This window comes from Ursus americanus, chromosome 11 (assembly GCF_024610735.1).
Source record: "Ursus americanus isolate L20-20 chromosome 11, mUrsAme1.1.p, whole genome shotgun sequence".
Lineage (NCBI taxonomy): Eukaryota > Metazoa > Chordata > Mammalia > Carnivora > Ursidae > Ursus > Ursus americanus.
The window spans coordinates 34,663,519-34,677,276 of NC_142137.1; the positions used below are offsets into that span (position 1 = coordinate 34,663,519).

A 13,758-nucleotide genomic window follows, 5' to 3' on the forward strand; every position below is an offset into this window, starting at 1 on the left:
GCTGCTAGGAACACTGGGGTGCAGGTGCCCCTTCGGATTACTACATTTGTATCTTTGGGGTAAATACCTACAAGTGCAATTGCTGGGTCATATGGTAGCTCTATTTCTAACTTCTTGAGAAACCTCCATGCTGTTTTCCAGAGTGGCTGCACCAGCTTGCATTTCCACCAACAGTGTTAAGAGGGCTCCCCTTTCTCTGCATCCTCACCAACATCTGTCATTTCCTGACTTATTAATTTTAGCCATTCTGACCGGTGTGAGGTAATATCTCATAGTGGTTTTGATTTGTATTTCCCTGATGCCAAGCGATGTGGAGTTTTTTTTCATGTGTCTGTTGGCCATTTGTATGTCTTCTTTGGAGAAATGTCTGTTCATGTCTTCTGCCCATTTCTTGCCTGGATTATTTGTTTTTGGGGTGTTGAGGTTGATAAGTTCCTTATAGACCATGGATACTCGTCCTTTACCTGATATGTCCTTTGCAAATATCTTCTCCCATTCCATAGGTTGCCTTTTAGTCTGTTTCCTTTGCTGTGCAGAAGCTTTTTACCTTGATAGAGTCCCAATAGTTCATTTTTGCCTTTGTTGCCCTTGCATTTGGAGACATGTCTAGCAAGAAGTTGCTGCAGCTGAGGTCAAAGAGGTTACTGCCTATGTTCTCCTCTAGCATTTTGATGAATTCCTGTCTCATATTTCGGTCCTTCATCCATTTTGAGTTTATCTTTGTGTATGGTGTAAGAGAATGGTCCAGTTTCATTCTTCTGCATATGGCTGTCCAATTTTCCTAGCACTATTTATTGAAGACACTGTCCTTTTTGTATTGGATATTCTTTCCTGCTTTGTCAAAGATTAGTTGACCAAAGAGTTGAGGGTTCATTTCTGGGTTCTCTATTCTGTTCCATTGGTCTATGTGTCTGTTTCTGTGCCAATACAAAAATGATTTTTTTTTTGTCTCGATGATTACAGCTTTGTAATAGAGCTTGAAGTCTGGCATTGTGATGCCACCAGCTTTGGTTTTCTTTTGCAACATTCCCTTGGCTTTTCGGGGTCTGTACAAATTTTAGGATTATTTGTTCCAGTTCTGTGAAAAATTTCGATGGTATTTTGATAGGGATTGCATTGAATGTGTAGATTGCTCTAGATAGCATAGACATTTTAACAATATTTGTTCTTCCAATCCATGACTATGAAATATTTTTCTATTTCTTTGTGTCTTCCTCAATTTCTTTCACAAGTATTCTGTAGTTTTTAGAGTACGGTACCTCTTTGGTTAGGTTTCTTCTTAGGTATCTTATAGTTTTTGGTACAATTGCAAATGGGATCAATTCCTTAATTTCTTTTTCTTCTGTCTCATTGTTAGTGTATGGAAATGCAACTGGTTTCTGTGCATTGATTTTTATATCCTGCCATGTTGCTGAATTGTTGTATGAGTTCTAGCAATTGGGGTGGAGTCTTTTGGGTTTTCCACATAAAGTATCATGTCATCTGACAAGAGTGAGAGTTTGACTTCTTTGCCAATCTGAATGCCTTTTATTTCTTTTTGTTGTCTGACTGCTGAGGCTAGGACTTCCAGTACTATGTTGAATAACAGAGGTGAGAGTGGACATCCCTGCCATGTTCCTGACCTTAGGGGAAAAGCTCTCTGTTTTTCCCTGTTGAGAATGGTACTCATTGTGGGCTTTTTGTAGATGGCTTTTATGATATTGAGGTACGTTCCCTCTATTCTTACACTGTGGAGAGTTTTAATCAAGAAAGGATGCTGTATTTTGTCAAATGCTTTTTTTGCATCAACTGAGAGGATCATATGTTTCTTATCTTTTATTAATGTGATCTATCACATTGATTGATTTGTGAATGTTGAACCACCCTTGCATCCCTGGAATAAATCCCACTTGGTCATGGTGAATAATCCTTTTAATGTACTGTTGGATCCTATTGGCTAGGATCTTGTTGAGTATTTTGGTATCCATGTTCATCAGGGATATTGGTCTGTAATTCTCCTTTTTTGGTGGGGACGTTGTCTAGTTTTGGGATCAAGGTAGTGCTAACCTCAGAACGAGTTTGGGAGTTTTCCTTCCCCTTCTATTTTTTGAAGTAGCTTCAGAAAAATATGTTATTAGTTCATCTTTAAATGTTTGGTAGAATCCCCTGGGAAGCCACCAACCCTGGACTCTTCTTTGTTGGGAGATTTTTGCTCACTGCTTCAATTTCCTTGCTGGTTATGGGTCAGTTCAGGTTTTCTATTTCTTCCTGTTTCAGTTTTGGTAGTTTAAAAAGAGCACATATCATTTTTAATTCAGTTCCCAGTAATAGAAATTTAGCTTATGGTAAAAGGATGAACCATTCTTACATTTAACTATTTCATTCTCATGAAAGATGAACTCTGCAAACAGTCTATATTTAAGATTCTGGTTTTTGCACAAGTTCTTTGGATTTTGTCAACCTCACAGTATATAGACAAATACACAAGGTTATCACTTTAAATACTTTGATGTATTTTGACCAAGTCTATGTGGAGAAGTCTAGAAGATATAAATGAAACTCTATGATTATATCTAAATTTGGAGAAACTTCAGCTTGTTTTAATCAAATCAATCTTGAATTGTATACATGTGTGTATACCTGTTTAACTGAAGACTGATCCTGTATACTCCCAATCTAGACTCCTTGCACCAGGAAGGTTTTAAAAGGCCAAACCTCTCTGCCACAAATTATATAAATTATTTTTAAATTAGTTTTTAATGAAATTAATTTATCTATATTTAAAGAAAACCAAATTATTTTCTCCTGGTTTACAGATAAAGTTCTCACTTATTGTGCTAAACATTAACTCTAGTAGGACTAAATGATTTTCAAGGGGAGAAATTGTTCTAAGAGCCTGTCGAAATAGTTGTATAACCACTGTATAACAGTTGTAGAATTTTTTTTACAAAGAGTAGAATTATTTTTTAATACATTTTTTTAAAGAGGGCAAAGGACTCCTCATGTACCTAGAATTTATTCATGCCACTATTCCCAATACATTAGCAACAGTAACCAAAATATGGACATAACTTGAAAATGTTCTAATCTGGTTCCATATTTTAAGATATTTTAAAAAGTATCTCCTAAAGTTACAAATACCACATGAGGGCTGTTTATCACTAAAAATCTTCAGTGAGATCAATATAATTTTATTAATAAGTCTTCATACGACCCTGAACACAATAATAAACATCTTTCTTTAGCCAATTTTTATATTATAGTCCTATCTCACTACTATTACTATGAATAATAACTACCAAAAATCTGTACAATTTGCTGGGTACTCTGCTAAATGCTCTACATTCAGTATTATACTGAATTATAATTACAACTCTGAAACGCTGTATTACTATTGTTTGGTAGATAAAGAAACTGAGGCTTGGAAGTTAAAACCCAAAGACCTTTATTCAAGGTCCTGTTATTTCTTCACAGCTGAAGAGCCAGGGTTCATCCCGGTGTTGGCCTGACTCCAAAGCCACAGCATTAACCAACGCATTGCATCGTCCTCCTTTAATGAGTCAGCATCAGAACCTTCCTTTGATGAATCAGACTGTTTATCTTCCACCGGTCAATAGAATGTGGACAAGGTAGCATTTTCAAGATTTTCTTACAATTTTATTGGAAAGTATAATAGATTTAAGGATAAACTAACCTGATTTATAATCCCTATTATGCCACTGATTAGTAACATAAACATAGATGAGTCATAGTTTTTACGAGACTTTCTTTATCTGAAAAAATGGGATCATAATTCCTCATGGGGTGTATATAAGGATTACATGAACATAGCTTGTGATTGCACCTACTGTACTATTTCTCACGTGGTGGGTAATCACATGTTTATTGAATTTAACCCTATACTGAAACCAATTAAATTCACATCATAGAAAAAGAACCCAATGAGTGTCTGAAAAGACTAGGGATATGAAATCCACAAAAACACTTTGAGATTACATCTGAGTTTGATTTGGTTTTCATATTAAATGTACTACATTTGGTAAATTTCATTCCTGTAAATTTCCAAAGACACTTTATAAATTCAAAAGCTTTTGAAATATACCTGACACAAGAATAACCACAACAAAACTTTATGATGATTTGTTTCAGTTCTAAGTGGAAACTGGTGTCAGATACTATTAATGACTCAAAGATGGCATAAATCTTTCCCATAGAAGATTGCTGCTTTATCAAAAATTATCATTTATACAATGTACCACTAGTACAGAACCTCCTTGAGTTACCTCTGTAGTATATATTAACCTTTCTCATCTTTTTTCCCCAAGGGAAAATCTGACACTAATTGTTTGGCTTCCTACATTTCAAAAGTTGCTGTGACACATTTCTCAAAATGGGTTCCACATCCCATGAGATTTCTAGGGTTTGAAAGCAAAAAGAAAAAGAAAACCATGTGGTCAAAATACCTTGAATGGAGCATAAAGAGTGGTTTCTCCAGACCTTGTGAAATGAGAAGGAATGGCCATGTTGTTAACTGATTCCAGTGGCTGATGACCTCTGGAAATGATTTACCAAGTTAAAACCAAACAGAAGACATGGTGTGCGTGTCTCTCTCTCTCTCTCTCTCTCTCTCTCTCTCTCTCTCTGTGTGTGTGTTTAGAATAACACAGAGAATGAACTCACAAGTCATATATAAAGTTAGCTTTGTAACTAAGATTTATGACTTAAACAAATATCTGAAAACATCGAAATGCTACTGGCTTCTAATTTTACAATATTAAGCCACTAGCCAGCTGAGGGACCATGGGGATGAAGGCATTTAATCTCTCTAGACTCAGTGTGCTTATGAGCTGATGGGACAAGAAGGTCACTTCCAAAATTCAACTACTAACAAAGAAGTCCATGGATAGGATTAATCTTCATCTTCACATGCTCCTTAATTTTGTTTTGTAATCTTTCATCAATTTAATTAGAGTTCTACAGCCTGACATCCCTAGTAGAAGGATTAAAATAGGCCTACACTAGAGGTTGATTAGGACTTCAAACACAGCAGTGAAACCCTCATGAAAAAAACCCTGAAAGCATAAGAAAAATTTATATTTTCCTGAATGCTTATAGTTGCACTAGTGAGGGATAGAGCTAACACATGGTGTGAATGGAAACAAACAGAAGAGAATGATACAAAATTCCAAAATAGCAATCCATTATCTTGACCCAGAGAAACTTGAATTAACACTTAAAATATCCAAAAAATAGCACTATTTCTCCTTGACACTATGCTTATCAAAGATTCTTCCACTAGCACTTTCTGCTCAATTGGCATCAGGGCTAAGTAATTAGGCAATGTCATTTACTGAGTGTCTACTACACTATGAATCATAAGATGCTAAAGGATTAAAAGGAAAGTGTACGTGAGTCTATCATGCTTATAATCTAAGAGACGATGTATGGAAGCTTAACACTGTCTGTTCTTACATACTCATAAATGTTTATAAATAAAGCAGAATAAGAAAACTAAGGTACCCAACTCTACTGTTGCACGTAATGATTTGTTTTCAATTTTATGTCCTGATATAACCAAGGACATGAGAAGCCATAAGCAAAAAAATGCTTGAATTTCCCCAGGTATGTATAGATTTCATAACTTAACATTTTTGTTGCTAGGAACTACCCTTCTAAATATTTTTATTTGCTGATGCTTTAATCATATGATCTTAGGTTATTCACAATAGATCCATTAAAAATCTTTTTGAAAATCACTGTTTTTGCCAGATAGCTCTAACGAAGGCTTGAGGTTTCATTGTCCCTTTAAAAAAGCCTGCAAACTCAGGTCCCACTCATAGCCCCCTCCTGTGCGGTCTTCCACAAAATTTCCATCATTTGTACAGTGTGATCAGAGTAAGTCCCTGGCCCCAGCTGACTGACCTAGGGCCTGGTTCCTGACCCACAGACAGACAACTAAGGGCTGGCCATGAGCCCTGGAGAGGAGGTGCCTGGATGTAAAGCTCTCTCTAATGGATTGACCAAACCCAATCCTCTCCCTGCAGAAGTATAACAGATATTCGCAGAGAATCCAGAGGCCACGGTGAGGGAGAGCAGGCAAGTACAAATACACAAAGAGAAAAGGCCATAAAAGGAGTTATGAGGCAGATGAAATCATGAGGGAGACAGAAGATGAGGAGAGAAAAGCAAGAGGAGGCCGGGAAGCAGACATGGTGCCCCAAGGGAGTTAGGCGAGGTCTGTAGAGCTGCTGTAGCACTTCAAACAATGCTGCTGAAACCTGAATGTTGATGAATTACCTACTCCAGTGAGGTGTGGCTCTGCCTGCTGAGACTGTTTACTTACTTCCCCATGTGTCCTTCTAGAAAATGTCACCTATTGAAGAGGAATGTGAAAGAGCAGATCACAGGTGCAGACATCTGACAAACTGAGTTCATATCCCAGTCCCACCATCATTAATACGACTCTAAATGAGGCAAGGAATCTCTCTGAACCCACGTTCCACGCCCATAAAATGTAAATAAATAAAAGTACTAGCCTCATTGGTTATCATGATGATTAAGTAAAATAATGCACGTAAAGAGCCTAATACATTGCCTGACACAGAGTAAGTGCATGATAAATTACAGGCACGATGCTTATTTTTATTAAAAACCTAAGCACATCTCTGATCATTGTAATCTGAACAAGCATCACACTTTTTCCTAAAAACATATAGAAATAGGAGGGACAAATATACATAAAACCAGGCAAACCTATTTAGCACACAAACTCTCAATCTATGTATTTACAAATATATACAACTATTTGGTATCCAAAAGGTGGAAGAAGAAAGAATGATGTAAGGCAACATGGGTCAACGTTAATTCGGAAGATTCATATACCGGCTTGCTTGCATAGGGGGTTTGCCTGAGGGATGTGGGGGCTGATCCAGGGCAGAGATATGCCCACAGGAGGCAGTAATGCACAACAAGCTTTATTGGGTGGTGCCTGGACAGGGCTGCATGAGAAGTGGAAGTCCTTCACAGCAAGACTGTCCAGGGCGCCTGGGTGGCTCAGTCAGCTGAGTGGCTGACTCTTGGTTTTGGCTCAAGTCATGATCTCAGGGTTGTGGGATCAAGCCCTGTGTAGGGCTCCACGCTCAGTGCGGGGTCTGCTTGAGATTCTCTGCCTCTTCCTCTCCCTTTGCCCTTCCCCCCACTCACACATGCACACTCTCTTTCTAAAATAAATAAATATATAAAATCTCAAAACAAAAATAAAAACAAAAAACAAGAGGCTTAAGGAAAAGAAGCCATTCTCCAGAAAAAAAGGAGAGCAAGGGAACTCCCAGGAGAGAGGGAGCTTACATGCTAAGTGACTTCACTCAGAAGCATGAGAGGGAGTCTCTGGGTCAGAGAGCTCCAGAAGGGAGTAGCAGCCTGGGGAATTAAAACCACAAGGCCCTATCTTATCAATGGCCAACAGATGCTGGGTAAGGTTTCACAGAGTATGTAAAGCAGGCAGGCTGTAAATGGCTAAAACTCTGCTTGTATTTTTTATTTTTTTAGCAATTGAATGTGTAAAAATTTGAATTTAGTATCAATGGGCTACTGAGCTAACATTTTAGCCTACATATATGAGCAACTCAAGGACCAAAAGACAGAGGCCCCCTTTGGCTCATTTCTATAACAGCTTGACGTTTGGCTCTAAAAGGAAGAAACTGTAACACAGTTGACACTCACATTCCCCCTGTTCTGGAGAACAGGAAGGGCTGTGCCTGGTTCAGGCAAGGTCTAGGGTTGTGAGGTCAATCCACCTCACTGATTGTTAAAGCAGAAATGGATAGCATTCACTCTTGAGATTATACTTATAGTTGATGTTTTGTAAAACATGGATTTTAAAAGCCTGACAGTAGAGTCTATCAAACTTTGCGTGAAATGATTTGATTGTTCCATGAAAGTACCTTCTGGAACTTTCAGATCTCAAACACAAAACATTTTTAAGATCACTGTATCAGCCTTCCTTCTTTTAATCTTCGGTGGACTGGGAAGTGGCAGAAAGGAAAAATAAAAAGGAATTTCATGGAATGAAGTCACAGCTTCTCTAAAACCTCAATTACCCACTGGAGAAGACTTTCTCCATGTGTGAACACAAGACAACAATGTAGCCACGCCTTCTTGTTATCTGAAGCTACACCACTGCTTACATTTCCCTGTGGGAATGAAGGCCCAGAGAACCGGATGGAGCATTAGGCCAGGGGAGACCTGGTGCTGAGGCCAGCTGTCAGAGGGAGCAAAGCAAGCAGGCTTCCCCTGGGAAAGACGGAGCCCTGCTGCCTAAGAGTCTGATCTCACAAACCCTTAGTTTTCTCATCTTAAAAAAATAATAATCAATTGTAACAAAGTTACCACTGTAGTGCCTGATGTTAATAGTGGGGTGTGTTGGGGCAGGGATAAATGGGAATGCTCTATACTTTCCATTCTATTTTGCTAATAACCTAAAACTGTTCTAAAAAAATAAAGTACATATTTAAGAAAAGAGTAAAATCACCTTCCTCACAGAATGGTCAAGAGATCAAATCGGATATTGCACCTGGCTAGAAGATGTCCAAGGAGTACTGCTGGCCTCCATCCACACTACCTCCTCATTGCCCTCCTAGGCCACAAGAATTAAGCAGAGATAAGGGAGAACACCCTGAAAAAATAGGACACTTAGCTACACTCAGAGTAGGTAAGGCAATTCAGGGAGAAGTGAATTAACAGGATAGAAAAGGAAAGAGGCCAATGTCACGTACAGATGACAGAATGCAGAGCGTGGTATGACAGCATTTACAGAGACTGCAGGCCTGGAGTCTACCACAATTACAGCGTTTAGCATCCTCTAACAGGCACCAAGATGCACTGCAGACAGTCCTGGGAAGGATGCTCTCTTGACGCAGTGCTTCCCTGAGCAAGGCCTGAGTCTAGTACCCTTCTATCTGTCATTGCCCACTGAAGAAAAACCCTCCCAGCCATGACAGTTTCCAATTTTACCCCATATCAAATTAAAACATTCATTCATGAGCCTTGCTCAATTTATCTCTTTCAAATGCTGAAATAGATTAGTTCTCTGTCCCTTACTCCAAGGCTGCTAAAGTGTTCTGTTTCCAAGATTCTTTTTCCAAATGTTACAATGCCAATTGCTACTTATTGAGTACCTATTGGTGGTATGATGTGAATTATAAATGAGGATGGAGCAGGTAGCCAGATTTAGGAAATAAGAAAATTCCATGTGACATACTTACATAAAATATACATGTTTATCTGACATGCAAATTTTAACAGAGTCCTATATTTCATCCAGCAACCCTAAGACAGAAGGACAGAACACATTCAATACCTGTTTCCGTGTCCAGGATCAGCTCCCTGGCTTGTGCCCTGCTCTACCATGGGCCTGAAAGAGGGACTGAAAACTCAAGGGCCAGACAGAAACAGAATGGCCAGGTCCAGAGCAACTGGGAATGATAGGGCAGGCGGTAAAACAGGAGTGAAGGCCGTGACTAAAGCCACTTTTAAAAAATACTAAGCTTGCTTTTAAGGTTTGAGCCAGGTTTTTGCGAGGTCTAGGGGGAAAAAAAAGTTTGTTAGCTAAAGAAAAAAAAAATATCTGTGAGCCACAGATCAGCCCACAGACCAGCAGTTTGCAGTGCAATCTCTGGCTTATGGGCACATGTCTAGATCTGACCGCTCTGTGTTTCGGTCTGCGGGCATATTGCTTACCCACATGCGCTCAGCAGGCAGCGCCTGGCCCACCTCTGGCACAGGCTGCAGTCACTGCCTGCTCTTAGACTGTGCTGGCCCCACCATCGGTCCTGTCCCTTTGCCAAGAATGACTGGAGTTAGCAAGGTCCTTGAGACCTGAGATGTATAAAGCACTATGCATACACTTCTCAGTACTTCTCTTCTGCTGGATTTCACATTTTAGAAAGCATTTACAATTTTAAATGCTCTGTTTTATAAATCAAACTGTAGGAGTTGAAAAGGAGGAAGTGACTGAACTTTGTCAATCATCTATCACAAGGTACCATAAGGGGATCCTGATAACAATTTACAACATACTTACTCTTCACAATGTCCCTGTGAGGTATTATTACCCCATTTTACAGGTAAGAAAGCTGAGGCCAAGCACAGGTGCAGAGGGAGAGCAAGGCTGTGAACTCACTAGTTCTGATTCTCACCACTATACCATTTAAGAGAGCCCCCACGTTTTTTTCTGCTTGTCAACTTTTTTTTTTTGCTTTTTTAACATTTATTTATTTAGAGAGAGCACACGTGTGTGGGGGGAGGGGCATGGGTAGAGGGAGGGAGAGACTCTCAAGCAGACTCCTTGGAGCCAGGTGTGGGGCTCCATCTCACAACCCTGAGATGGTGACCTGAGCTGAAACCAAGAGTTGTATGCTTAACTGACTGAGCCACCCAGGCGCCCCTGCTTCTTGTCAACCTTAAGATAGTGAAACCCAGCCTCCAAGTCTTCCCGCTGCTCTGCATACACAGGGCAGCCCTCTCTGGGGTCCAAGGAGATAACCAGGCCTGGCACCAAACGGCACTCACCAAACCAAGCTTGTGAGCCAGCTCAAGGAAAGAAGCTTGCAGCACTGCCTCTCCCTGTCTGCCTTGCATCCTTCGTGACCTTCCTTCCGCTCCACTTCGGTGCACCTTCCAGCTCTGTCCCCTGCTCTTCTCCTCCTGGCCCTGCAGACGACCTGCGCAGAGAAGATGGCCGCCCCACCCGTCACCGCCTCTCCTTCACACCAAGCTGCTGCCTGCACCTGCACCTGCTCTCTTCAGCTGCGCCGGTTCCTGAGCTTTATCACCACCACGGGGGCTACGCGTGGCCAGTTTTTCTTTCCTTTTCACCACTACTCTTCTTTCTTGTCTCCGTGTGAGCCATTTGTTTGTCACCAGGTACTTGAAGCTGCCTCGTAACCACCGAGGGGATATGCACATGTGCGTATTTTCTTCAGAGTCAGATGTCCTGAATTCTCCCGCAGCCAATTTTAGTATACCCTTTTTTTTTTCTAAGACAGCAGAAGATACATAAAGGAGGAGTAATTATTTAATGCTATTGTATGAACCCCAATGGGCCACTGAGCATTAATTCCCCAGTGAACTGAAAGAGTGGTTAGCAGTAGCAATCTCTTTAGAAAAAGTCAGAATGCTTGATAAAGCCAGTTTTAAAAAATGAGAATTCTAGTTAATCACTACTTGTGAGGACAGATTGTCCTGTTTCTAAGAATTATCTTATTCCCTAAGAAAGAGCCAGTTTTTGTACAGCTAGCTCAGAGAACTGAATCGTTTGCTATTTAATGGTCCTCTTCCTTTGTGACCAAATTCTGACACTACTTTATAAAACTTCTGTGCTATTACCAAGTAGAGGAAGGTACAGGGCAAACAACAACAACAACAACAACAGCAAAATAAAACAAAATAAACAAACAAAAACTGTAAACCACAAGAACTCCCAACTTGACTAAAATGTTTAATACATATCTCTGAAATATTCTAAGTGATAGTAAGTTAGCATCTCAAAAGTTAGAGGTTAGAAAAAGGTTTGTCGATACGTGAGTATTGAGTACATAGCTTTTTTGGGAAGAAGCATCGTTACTGAGAACGTTTTGCACATCGACAAGCTCTGCATCAGCTGAGGGTCTACCACTGGCAGTTATTTCCTCATCAAAAATATCAGTCTTGTGATTAATGACAACGGTCTCTTTATACAGATGTTGTCACTCAAGTTCAAAGGTTCAACCTCAGGGTTTTGAGTCTGATGGTTTTTAATTGACCTAAAACAGCATTCATTAGATTACCCTGGCTAAGACCTCTGTGGTCAATGGGAGGTCAGTGAGTGTTCCCTTGCTGGTCTGATGCCAGCTGATCTCCCCTGCCTGGTGCCCAGGAAAAGGGCTGGTCAGGCTTTTCCAAACTGGAAAGCATCAGCAGCTACAGATCTTTGCGAGCAATCAGGAAAAACTGCTGTCCCTTGTTGGGATATCATGAAGCTCTCTTTGTTCTAAAAGGAGATTTATTTTTCCATAGAAATATTTTTCCATAGAAAACAAACACTATTCTCATGGAGTGTCTCATCTCAAAAGATTTAAGTTTTAATATTTGTAATAAAAAGGCAAAATCCAAACGTTCTTTTAACTCATGCATGTCATTCTACAGCTGCCAATTTTCACTACATTTATCTTTTTTGCACTAGTGACATATGATTTTTTAGAACTGAAACATGCTCTCTTTAAGGGATTTGCTTACAGATTTGTCACATTCATAATGACAGAGAACTTTTTGTTTTTTAATATTCCTTTTTTAAACTTTCCAAATACCATGATTTAGAACATAATTAATGATAAATGAAAAAAATTAGCTTGAAATTTATATAAAAATGGGCAAAAATCAGATATATTTTTAAAAATTATATATATATTTTATTTATTTATTTATTTATTTATTTATTTATTTATTTATTTATTTTTAAGTAAACAAACCAGCCCTAGGTAGTCAAACCTTGTTCTGCTTCACTTAGCAAGAGGGTTACAGGGCACAAGTTATTCCTTTTTTTCCCCTTCTTTCATGTATATATTCCTTGAATAGGCTTTATCTTTTAGAGCAGTTCTAGGTTCCCAGTGAGACTGAGCAAACAGTACAGAGATTTCCCATACACTCCCTGCCCAAACACCATACAACCACCTCCACTATCAATATCATGTGCCAGCAATGATACATTTGTTGTATCCATGAAGCTACATGACACATCATAATCACCCAAGTCCACAACTTACATTAGGGTTCACTCTTGTTCTTGCACATTCCATGGATTTTGAAAAATGTGTAACAACTTGTATCCACCACTACAGTATTATACAGAATAGTTTCACTACCATATAAATCCTCTGTGCTCTAGCTTTTCATCCCTACCCCCACCCCACTCATGAAACCAATGATCTTTTACTGTCTCCCCATTTTTGCCTTGTCCAGAATTTCATATAGTTGGAATTAGATAGTATATAGTCTTTTCATATTGGCTTTTTTAACTTAGTAAATATGCATTTGAGGTTCCTCCATGTCTGAATTTGCATGGCTTCCTAACTCATTTCATTTTAGAGACTGAATAACAGTCCATTGTCTGGATGTACCAAAGTTTATGTATCCATTTACCTTCTGAAGGACATCTTGATTGCTTCCAAATTTTGGCAATTAGGAATAAAGCTGCTAACAAAAAAGAAATGGCAGGACACAACTGTTTTCTTTCCAAATTAAAACCAGTTAAAAGATTATAAATTGTAATTTTCTAAGTTACTATTATTTGAAGGTAGAATGTATTAGTTATGAATGTATTAGTTATAAATGTCACACAGTATAGGAGAATAAGTTTTAAACCTTCTGAAATGATTACCCTTAAAATTGTTCATTATTAATGAATACTTGGGATGCCCATTATCATTCTAGAATTCATGATTTTATATGATTCTAAAAGTAATCATTCTGTATACTGGAGGTAACAGTTTTAGCCATTATCTGGGCATAGCAGTAATAAAAATGTTGTATTAAAAGGTGGTATTTTAAAAATTACTTGTGAAAAGCAATATTTATGTATACTAAATGCAGAAGTGCTGGTCCTGAGTACAATCCTGGAGTAGCAACTAGTATTTCTACAAGACTTATAATCCATAATTGGTGCATCACATAAAGTACTTCCTCATCATCCTTAATAACAGAGCCAGCATTTATTGAACATTTATGTGTCAGGAAATATGTAGA

The 13,758-nt window shown here is 38.9% G+C and overlaps 1 protein-coding gene across 9 annotated transcripts in view; it reads right to left on the reverse strand.

The window, feature by feature from the left end:
- MAN1A1 (mannosidase alpha class 1A member 1) overlaps positions 1 to 13,758 on the reverse strand; it is a 185,176-nt gene that overhangs the window by 143,225 nt on the left and 28,193 nt on the right. The window lies entirely within an intron of this gene.